The sequence below is a fragment of the Lactuca virosa genome, chromosome 6, assembly GCF_052849685.1.
Source record: "Lactuca virosa cultivar CGN04683 chromosome 6, Lactuca_virosa_CGN04683_v6, whole genome shotgun sequence".
NCBI classification, from domain to species: Eukaryota; Viridiplantae; Streptophyta; class Magnoliopsida; order Asterales; family Asteraceae; genus Lactuca; species Lactuca virosa.
Window position 1 is genome coordinate 271,612,586 of NC_136431.1, and position 12,258 is coordinate 271,624,843.

Below are 12,258 nucleotides of genomic sequence, written 5' to 3' on the forward strand. Positions count from 1 at the left end.
AGGTTATATGTAATTAAGAGGCGATCGCCTTATAAATGGTGAGTCCGCCTTGGATCCTGTTCCTTGTTTGGTTGTGGGATCAGGGCAGACTCAGTAAGTTCGACGGTCTATTGAACCTTAGTTACACACAACTAGTATACATTGAGTGGTCTTATGAGTGGATCAGGCATGGACCAAAGATTACAAGATTTCATTTGAGTCATTACTACTGAATTCATAAGTTTATTTATATAGACTCCTACTATGAATTGTTTGCAAACATTTGAAAAGTCGGGAAATACTATAGTTGAAAACTAATAACCTAGTTCTACGACACCCGACTTATAATCATTACTAAAAGACTTATACTCATTTCGCCTTTAAAATTCTATGACAGAAAGATGCCACCTCGTAGGTCTGCTAGACGTACTGGAAGAACACAAACAAATCCACCACCGCCGCCTCCCCAGTATGATCTTGTTATGTTCCAGGCTGCGGTTACGGCCACAGTGGCAGCTGCTATGTCCCACATCAGCATTGACGGTGCCAGGAGGACAGGGAGCGGTACTAATAACTCCACTCAAGGAGGAATGTTCCTACAAGGACTTCACAAATGGCAAACCCGATCCTTTCAATGGAAGCGGGGGCGTCATCGCCTTGATGCAGTGGTTCGAGAAGACCGAATCCGTCTTCGAGATCTGTGCATGCCTCGAAACAACCAAAGTCAAATTTGTCACACCCCCAAACCAAGGATGGCGGAAACGTCCGGGGGTGGAGGACTTCATGTATAGTATCACAACAACGAGTATAATAGTGCTCAAAGTAAATACAACCATCATAAATATAATTGAAAAGGTTACACCATAGTATATGTTTACATGTTTCAAAATCAATTACATTATGATGACAAAATAAACTGTTTGACGATTTAACGTCCCATCCTCAAAGTGCTGATGTTTTCCTGTTTCACTGATTTCCTGAGAATACACGTAGTTTTGAAAAGAGTGTCAACAATTAATTTGGTGAGTTCATAAGAGTTTGGTTTGAGGAAGAAACCGTTTTCCTTGTAAAAGCGATAGAGTATGATTTCCAGAAAATCCAATATTTTCTTAGTTAAGTGTGGAATGAATGCTCCTATGTTATGCGATAATGAACCCTAGAAGGACCCATAGATTCCTTCTATAATCGCCCAGCGTACATAAGTTATATAAAATTTAAGTTAAATAAACCGTTCAATATAATGGGTCTGCCCTAGGTCCACAACCAAATAAGGAACAGGAGATAAGGCGGGCCCACAAATTCTAAGTCGATTGTGACTAAATTCTTATATAACTCTAGCATATACACTTAGCAATTATAGCTGAAGTCTAACAATTCAAGATGAAATGTAGTTTTAATAGAAATATGTTTCCAAAGAAAATCCAATATTTTCCTTATAAAAGTTATGTAGTCCTAAATCCCAGGACCGAGAATAAACAAGTATTTTTCCATACTTAAAGTAATTCATGCAAGTTTAGATCGACATAAACTCGTTTAATTTAGAAGTAAACCCCTTTTCAAAGTAGAATTTTCCATGTAAACTTGAAAGATTGTTAACTACCTATGTGAGTCGCTATAACCATACTATGACGAAAAATAACCTGCACAACGTTTTTCAAACGTTAAGATACTATGACTCTTGTCACCCGCAGACCTGTCGGTCCGGCTGTAGCTAGCAGCGAGGTGTGGGGTGTCAATCCCAATATAGATCTATACACAATTATCATGCTCTCCCTACAAGAGACTCTGGTTATAACTTACAGGAATTGGGACCCCGTACTCGAACGTATGGGGAGACAATTGCCTCACAACCTAAGTTAACTAATTTACACATAGTTTGATATTAAACCTCTTCCGTGGAGGAAGTAAAATCACCTTTTATGAATAAATTAGTGATATGAAATCCTTAAACTATTACTATTATAGTTTATCATGTAGTATATGAAAAACCCATTCGTTTTGAGAGTAAAACCTTTTTCATGTAGTAAAAATCCATAAACTATGCTTATTGAAGTTTATTATATGTGTTCGAAATGAATGAGTAAACCTTATCATGAATGACTAAATTTCAGTTAATAATGATAAACTAACAAGAAAATACATTTGATATTTAGAACTTATTGTTATGCACTTTGCTCAACATGCTACAAAGTGTTATGAAAGTTGTAAGCTGTTAACTAGTTTTTAACCTTTCTACACTGTTTTAGAAAAATTATAGAAAAATCATACGAAGTCGAAAACTGAATCCGTAAATTCTGAGAGTTCACAAAATGTGTCTAGTTTATTCATAATTTTTATTATGATTTTTAGAAGTCTTTAATTTGTGTTAAAATGTTCATATTCACAGACTGGTCCGAATTCGTTTATGAAATGATAGGCAGTTTTGTAAAAATCACCATAAATCTTAGAAAAATCATATGGAGATGTGCAAGTAGTCATTTTAAAGGTATGAACCTGAACTATTTTCGTATTAAACAGTTTTGAAAGATATTAAGTTTAAGGTAGTCAAAACAGTCCGTTAATAAGACTCAACTTTACTGATGAAAGCTGTTGTTTGAGTTTAGTTAAGTTTTTGGTGTTTTAACTTGTATTCCCCCCCCCCCCCCCCTAAAACTTGAAGAAAACATGAAAATGTAGGGGTATGAACTCACCTTGAGTGATTTCAGTAGATGGATGATGGAGAAAAGAAGTTTTCAACTCAAGAACACTTGGAAGATGCTTGAAGATTTGAAGATCTAACAACAAATATGACGATATTTGTGTAAGCAATCTATGATTTGGATGAAGGATAGTAGAATATCTAAGTGTAGGAGGAAGATACTTACCAAATGTGGAGGAAACACCCAAGACTTGCCTTTGAATCTCGAATTTTTAGAGAGAGAGAGAGAGAGAGAGAGAGAAAGTGGAAGAGAGGTGTTTGTTCTTCTTGAGAAAGAGTGAATAAAGTTGGAGGAGAGATAAGGATATCTCCAGCTTTTGTTCAAGATTATGGCTGAAAAAGAGTGGGAAAGGGACAATGATTGACTAGGTATGGGTAAATAGTGACTGGGGGTTGTACTATGAAGGTATGGGGAGATTGCTTGTGTCCTTGTCCAAAGGATAAGTCAACACTCCACCTAAATATCTCACCAAGTAGATTTTATTCTTAGGCAATGATTTTCCCCAAAATATAGTTAAAATATGAATATTTAGGGTTTATTATGTTAAAATACGAGTTTGGGTGAAAATCTCATGTTAAAATCTCGAAAAACGGGCTCAAAACGCTAAAAATATTGAAAACCGGGCAAAAATTGCCAAATTCCGAAATTCAGGGTCGGAGGTTCGGTTCCAGCTCATAGAACCGAAAGTGGATGAGGAAACCGAGAGTAAGGTTCGGCTGTGAAGGGTCGCCTCTCGGACCGAAGGTGCGAAGGGAAGAGCCGAAGGTCAGGTCTCGGTCTTAGCAGCACTAGAACCGAAGGTAGGGTTCGGCTGGTGCATTGGAACCGAGAGTAGAGGGAACCGAGAGTGGAGTAGGAGCCGAAAGTAGCAATCTCGGACCAAAGGTCAAGATCTCGGACCGAAGGTGGCCTCTCGGTCCCTTAGCAGGTTCGGTTCTCAGGAGGTGGTTTCGGTTCTTAGGAGGTTTCGGTTCCTTAAGGGAGGTTCGGCTCCTTGAGAGGGTTCGGCTCCTTAAGGCTGTTTTTCGCGTAGACTTCCGTTTTCGAGCTGTTTTCATCTAATTCGAGGGTCGGGATGCCCCGAGTGATTATAAGAAGTTGAGAGAGATTTTGAGAGAGATTTGGGAGAGATTTGACATACTTGGAGAGATCTGACATACAGAGAGAGATTTGGGAGAGATTTCACATACTTGGAGAGATTTCTCATACTGAGAGAGATTTGGGAGAGATTTCACATTCATGGAGAGATTTCTCATACTTGGAGAGATTTGGGAGAGATTTGACATACTTGGAGAGATTTCTCATTCAGAGAGAGATTTGGGAGAGATTTCACACACTTGGAGAGATTTCTCATTCAGAGAGAGATTTGGGAGAGATTTCACATACTTGGAGAGATTTCTCATTCAGAGAGAGATTTGGGAGAGATTTCACATACTTGGAGAGATTTCTCATTCAGAGAGAGATTTGGGAGAGATTTCACATTATTGGAGAGATTTCTCATACAGAGAGAGATTTGGGAGAGATTTCACATACTTGGAGAGATTTCTCCTACTTAGAGAGTTTTGGGAGAGATTTCACATACTTAGAGAGATTTGAGGTAGAGAGAGATAGAGTGAAAGAGATTGGGAGAGACTTCTTTGGTGACCTTTTTGAGTGTTTGGCTTTGTAACGCAAGGTTTGTAAACCTCGTTAAGTCTTGTTATGATTGTTATATGCCCCCGAGGGTTAAGGAATAATGTTTTATCGAGTAGTTTCATCACTTGCCCTGATTAGGGTTTAGAATTTCCGAACACGTGAAAACTCTAAGTGATACTTTGTATTAAGGTTGCGAGTAGTACAATAAGAATCATAATGGAAACCCTAATATACAAGGGTTAGATGAGTTGACCGGTTTGACTTGTTGACTTTAGTTGACTTTGACTTGGCCAAAAATTGACGATTGTCACATCATCCCCCCGTTAGAAAGAATTTCGTCCCGAAATTAGTGTTTCGACTGGGACTTCAAAAATTTGGAGGAAAGATGGGGGAACTTTTCGTAGTATAAGAAATTGATATGGTGGGGAACAACCCGTCTGATGTTAAATAACGACCTTGGAATTTCTTATTGTAACTTGAGCTGAGTCGATTTAAAAGGAGTTATTGTTTTGGGATGATAGTGTATTCAATGTGTGCCTTTATGCTCCCTGTTTTATCCTTGGTATTACTACTATGAATATTTTATAATGTAGTTAGCGAGTACTAGCATTACGAGTGTTTCAACAATTTGTGACGAAATTTGCATTATAAGTCCTACCAGTTCTTTTATAATCGCTTGGTGTAAACTAGTCGTATATCATTAAGATTGCAAGGGCATTCGGATGGGTGACCCCGCCTTAAGCCCGCAACCAAACAAGGAACAGGAAATGAGGCGGAATCACACATTCTAAGTCCACAGAATCTTAATGATATATGAGCATAATGTTTACACTAGCCATCATAGTTTCACTAGTAAAAACCCTGCGTTTTTATATAGATGATAAGACTTATTCGGGTTTTGCCGTGTTCTCGAGATGCTTTCAGCCTTTCTCGAATTTGTACTAAGTCATAAGTGATAACTTCTCCTCGGAGCGTTGCATAGGGTCTGCCTTAGTGTTTCTCGTTTGATTAGATCGGTAGGGAACATATGGGTTCGGTTTACACGACTAGACTTGTTCGGATGATAGGGCGTTCACTCGCACTCCTGGGTAACCTGGTCCCGAAGTTCATGGTAGGACTCGTACCTGGTCCATCTATCATCAACTTGCGCATATAGGTCGTATGTAATTAAGGTTGGCAAGACAGTTGGATGGGTGACTCTGCCCCAAGTCCACAACCAGACAAGGAACAGGAAATAGGGCGGAAACACACATCTAATGTCCGTAGAATCTTAATTATACATTATCCTCGCGTATACACTTAGTAGTGATAGACTAACCGTATTCGTCCCAAGCCTCTGTGCTTGAACCTTATCTGTTGCATCTGTGACATTCCGTAAGGGTCTTCTGGAGTTACTTGTGGTAAGGTTTCGGAAGGTATAATACTCCTCTGGTTAGTGTTTTGGGGTTTCGCAGCGAGAGATGACCCGGAGGTCCATGTCGGATTTGTGTTTATGGGAGACGAAGATTTCGATATTCAGTGGGTTAGATGAAGGGTCCTTTCGTAGATGTTTAATCAGGGAGGTGAGGACTATACCAATCGAAATCGAATGATGACAACAGTATCTTTTTAGGTAAAACATGTGTTAAGCTGTATTCGCAAGAGGTGTTCGTTAGAGTGATAGAGTATCTTGTGTTTCTTTTCAGTGTGTTCCGTTTTATTCGATGTTATTATTACCGTGGATGATTCATACCACAGCAGCTAGCACTGGTAGTGAGTGTGTTCTGATAGCTAGTAATGATACTTTATATTATGATCCCCGACAGGTCACTCTATGATCGAGCGGCATATGCAAGTCGCTTGAAATTTGGTATTGGTGAAATCGTCGAGTGAGTGGCTCTACCCTAATCCCACTACTCGACATGGAATAGGAGTCAAGACAGACTTATTCGCTTTAAGTCTTTAGTATTTTGATTATAATTGACCCCGATGTATGCACAAAGTCATCACAGCTTACAGGTAATGATCCTAAGGTCATATACGAGCGTCTTTGATTTGATTTGAACAAGGGAGTATTTTAACTACTTTTTGAAAGACGGTAATTTTAGCAAGCATACCAAATTCATTACAAACATATGGTACTTAAACGTTTTTGTTTGTTGGAAACATTACAAAAGTCCTAATAAGGTTTCCTTGTTGCTCCTGCTGGTTTGTTCATCATACTCCTCCTGCTCCCCCGTCATTCTTCTCAGTTGGACATTCTCTCTTGAAGTGTCCCATTTCACCGCATAGGTAGCATCCTCGGCCTACCCTGGTGTTGGTGGTTGAAGCGAGGTGTTGGGTCTGGTTTCTGCAGAAGCGGGCAGTATGTTCGTTCTCGTTGCAGTTTTTACAGTGCATCACCCGGCAAACCCCATTGTGATGGAAGCCACACTTGTTACACTTTGGGAGTGATCCCTTATATGGTTTGGTCGGTGCTTGGGTGACAGACCTTGTGGCTAGTGTCGAGGCATGTGTCGTGACTGATGTTGTAATGGAAGGGGTAGCCATGGGTTGTTGTCTTTTAGCGAATCTTTGAGATAGGTTGCGCTCCTTTTTTTTCCAAAACTTTCGTTTATTACTCTTAGGTTTGTGGTCTGAGGCGTCTTTGTTGGTAGACACTCGCTGGTGTCCCTTCTTGTTGCGGCAATTAGTATTTCCGGCATCGCTTCCACCTCCGTTGGCTTTGTTAGCATTGATTTGCGCCATGGCGGCTGTCACGGCTGTCGTGACTGCAGCTTGAAAAGTAGCAGAGTCTATCTGCAGGGTTGGCGCCTTGCTAGTTGGTTGGTTGTCTCTTGGTGAAGACATAGTTCTTGCCCAACACGCTTAGCTGAGGAGTTCTGATGGGGTCCGGTGCATTAATGCTGGTATGATCGCACCCTATAGGTCTACAAAGAAGGCACCTTTCAACCAAAATGTTTAAAGGTGAGACGATAATGAGTTTTTAGAATGGCTATACGTCGCGAGTTTTCTAACTAAGTTTATCTTAGTTCAAATTGTAACGTATTTCGGTTGTTTATGGTGTTCTGAAAATAGTTCATAACGAGAGTCTATCTATGATAAACTTATGAATTTTAGTAGTATTGCTCCCAATGAAATAATACGCATGCCCCTTTTATTTGTATGATTTTAGCATATTTAGTTTTTAGAGGAAGGTTTTGAGCCTGATGCAGGTCCACACCACATCATTGCAAGAAAAGTTTGGACCGCAAATAAATCTCTCGACTAGTGTAATCACTAACTCGCGGGGTCGGGCCTACACCTGGAGGGGAGTAGCACCAATGCATACTCATAGACCTAATCTACAAGGTCTTGTGAGTAGAATGAACTCTACTTACGATAATACGTCTCCAAATGCCGATTTGTTGCTGCTGATGGCGGCTCCATCCCTCGATCAATGCTGCCCAACGGGGCACAGGTCCGATGGAATCGAGATGGTTCGCGAGAGCCCAGGCTATGTGAGGAGAGTTGTTGACCTCTGACTCCACCTCCGACTTTTTTCCTCATCACTCACTAACTCTCCGGGTTCGGAAAGTAGGGGTCTCCTGGTATGTAAGATCTTGTCGTGATGTCCGTGCGAGAATAGGGGTGGAAGAGATAATTAATAGACGTCTAATCCTATAATTACTTATATGGGGTGATCCTTATTAGTCACGTCTATAATCACATAGTGCATACCAGTTATACATAATCTGAGATAGAATAGACCTTCGAATAAATGACTCTACTCTAAGTCCACAACCAAACAAGGAACAGGAAATAAAGCAATAGTCATAGATTCTGAGTCTATAATATCTTTAATTATGTATAACCTTAGCGTATGCACTCAGTCATTATAGACCTACTAATAGGGATCTTTAGTTTTCACATAAGTTGGTTAGAGAATCACCAAATACTCCTATAGTATTTTAATGTTTGTCTTATGTTTTCGATGTTTCTTTGTAGATAGAATTGGTAAGTTTTTAGACTTGTTGCAACACCATAACCATTCCCGGGCATATGCTAATCACTTCTGGGTTAGACATAGTTGATCAGGTTATGTCATTCCCAGACCTGACTATACATCCCCAAGCCTACTTGTGTCGTTCAACAATCACCACTTTTGTTTTGTTCTAGAATGATGATGACCTTAGTATGTATGCATGTATACTTTTAACAAGAAACTATTTATTTCCAAAAGTATAGTTATTTGAAAATGTTAAATCAGAGACCTTAGTCCGAATGGATTTATAGTTTGTATATCTTATGTGGTTCGATATACTTAGTTCACTATACACAATGCTCTGATACCAATCTGTCACACCCCCAAACCAAGGATGGCGGAAACGTCCGGGGGTGGAGGACTTTATGTATAGTATCACAACAACGAGTATAATAGTGCTCAAAGTAAATACAACCATCATAAATATAATTGAAAAGGTTACACCATAGTATATGTTTACATGTTTCAAAATCAATTACATTATGATGACAAAATAAACTGTTTGACGATTTAACGTCCCATCCTCAAAGTGCTGATGTTTTCCTGTTTCACTGATTTCCTGAGAATACACATAGTTTTGAAAAGAGTGTCAACAATTAATTTGGTGAGTTCATAAGAGTTTGGTTTGAGGAAGAAACCGTTTTCCTTGTAAAAGCGATAGAGTATGATTTCCAGAAAATCCAATATTTTCTTAGTTAAGTGTGGAATGAATACTCCTATGTTATGCGATAATGAACCCTAGAAGGACCCATAGATTCCTTCTATAATCGCCCAGCGTACATAAGTTATATAAAATTTAAGTTAAATAAACCGTTCAATATAATGGGTCTGCCCTAGGTCCACAACCAAATAAGGAATAGGAGATAAGGCGGGCCCACAAATTCTAAGTCGATTGTGACTAAATTCTTATATAACTCTAGCATATACACTTAGCAATTATAGCTGAAGTCTAACAATTCTAGATGAAATGTAGTTTTAATAGAAATATGTTTCCAAAGAAAATCCAATATTTTCCTTATAAAAGTTATGTAGTCCTAAATCCCAGGACCGAGAATAAACAAGTATTTTTCCATACTTAAAGTAATTCATGCAAGTTTAGATCGACATAAACTCGTTTAATTTAGAAGTAAACCCCTTTTCAAAGTAGAATTTTCCATGTAAACTTGAAAGATTTTTAACTACCTATGTGAGTCGCTATAACCATACTATGACGAGAAATAACCTGCACAACGTTTTTCAGACGTTAAGATACTATGACTCTTGTCACCCGCAGACATGTCGGTCCGGCTGTAGCTAGCAGCGAGGTGTGGGTGTCAATCCCAATATAGATCTATACACAATTATCACGCTCTCCCTACAAGAGACTCTGGTTATAACTTACAGGAATTGGGATCCCGTACTCGAACGTACGGGGAGAGAATTGCCTCACAACCTAAGTTAACTAGTTTACACATAGTTTGATATTAAACCTCTTCCGTGGAGGAAGTAAAATCACCTTTTATGAATAAATTAGTGATATGAAATCCTTAAACTATCACTATTATAGTTTATCATGTAGTATATGAAAAACCCATTCGTTTTGAGAGTAAAACCTTTTTCATGTAGTAAAAGTCCATAAACTATGCTTATTGAAGTTTATTATATGTGTTCGAAATGAATGAGTAAACCTTATCATGAATGACTAAATTTCAGTTTATAATGATAAACTAACAAGAAAATACATTTGATATTTAAACTTATTGTTATGCACTTTGCTCAACATGCTACAAAGTGTTATGAAAGTTGTAAGCTGTTAACTAGTTTTTAACCTTTCTACACTGTTTTAGAAAAATTATAGAAAAATCATACGAAGTCGAAAACTGAATCCGTAAATTCTGACAGTTCACAAAATGTGTCTAGTTTATTCATAATTTTTATTATGATTTTTAGAAGTCTTTAATTTGTGTTAAAATGTTCATATTCACAGACTGGTCCGAATTCGTTTCTGAAATGATAGGCAGTTTTGTAAAAATCACCATAAATCGTAGAAAAATCGTATGGAGATGTGCAAGTAGTCATTTTAAAGGTATGAACCTGAAATATTTTCATATTAAACAGTTTTGAAAGATATTAAGTTTAAGGTAGTCAAAAAAGTCCGTGAATAAGACTCAACTTTACGGATGAAAGCTGTTGTTTGAGTTTAGTTAAGTTTTTGGTGTTTTAACTTGAATTCCCCCCCTAAAACTTGAAGAAAACATGAAAATGTAAGGGTATGAACTCACCTTGAGTGATTTAAGTAGATGGATGATGGAGAAAAGAAGTGTTCAACTCAAGAACACTTGGGAGATGCTTGAAGATTTGAAGATCTAACAACAAATATGACGATATTTGTGTAAGCAATCTATGATTTGGATGAAGGATAGTAGAATATCTAAGTGTAGGAGGAAGATACTTACCAAATGTGGAGGAAAAACCCAAGACTAGCCTTTGAATATCGAATTTTTAGAGAGAGAGAGAGAGAGAGAGAGAGTGGAAGAGAGGTGTTTGTTCTTCTTGAGAAAGAGTGAATAAAGTTGGAGGAGAGATAAGGATATCTCCAGCTTTTGTTCAAGATTATGGTTGAAAAAGAGTGGGAAAGGGACAATGATTGACTAGGTATGGGTGAATAGTGACTGGGGGTTGTACTATGAAGGTATGGGGAGGTTGCTTGTGTCCTTGTCCAAAGGATAAGTCAACACTCCACCTAAATATCTCACCAAGTAGATTTTATTCTTAGGCAATGATTTTCCCCAAAATATAGTTAAAATATGAATATTTAGGGTTTATTATGTTAAAATACGAGTTTTGGTGAAAATCTCGTGTTAAAATCTCGAAAAACGGGCTCAAAACGCTAAAAATATTGAAAACCGGGCAAAAATTGCCAAATTCCGAAATTCAGGGCCGGAGGTTCGGTTCCAGCTCATAGAACCGAAAGTGGATGAGGAAACCGAGAGTAAGGTTCGGCTGTGAAGGGTCGCCTCTCGGACCGAAGGTGCGAAGGGAAGAGCCGAAGGTCAGGTCTCGGTCTTAGCAGCACTAGAACCGAAGGTAGGGTTCGGCTGGTGCATTGGAACCGCGAGTAGAGGGAACCGAGAGTGGAGTAGGAGCCGAAAGTAGCAATCTCGGACCGATGGTCAAGATCTCGGACCGAAGGTGGCCTCTCGGTCCCTTAGCAGGTTCGGTTCTCAGGAGGTGGTTTCGGTTCTTAGGAGGTTTCGGTTCCTTAAGGGAGGTTCGACTCCTTGAGAGGGTTCGGCTCCTTAAGGCTGTTTTTCGCGTAGACTTCCGTTTTCGAGCTGTTATCGTCTAATTCGAGGGTCGAGATGCCCCGAGTGATTATAAGAAGTTGAGAGAGATTTTGAGAGAGATTTGGGAGAGATTTGACATACTTGGAGAGATCTGACATACAAAGAGAGATTTGGGAGAGATTTCATATACTTGGAGAGATTTCTCATACTGAGAGAGATTTGGGAGCGATTTCACATTCTTGGAGAGATTTCTCATACTTGGAGAGATTTGGGAGAGATTTGACATACTTGGAGAGATTTCTCATTCAGAGAGAGATTTAGGAGAGATTTCACACACTTGGAGAGATTTCTCATTCAGAGAGAGATTTGGGAGAGATTTCACATACTTGGAGAGATTTCTCATTCAGAGAGAGATTTGGGAGAGATTTCACATACTTGGAGAGATTTCTCATTCAGAGAGAGATTTGGGAGAGATTTCACATTCTTGGAGAGATTTCTCATACAGAGAGAGATTTGGGAGAGATTTCACATACTTGGAGAGATTTCTCCTACTTAGAGAGTTTTGGGAGAGATTTCACATACTTGGAGAGATTTGAGGTAGAGAGAGATAGAGTGAAAGAGTTTGGGAGAGACTTCTTTTGTGACCTTTTTGAGTGTTTGGCTTTGTAACGCAAGG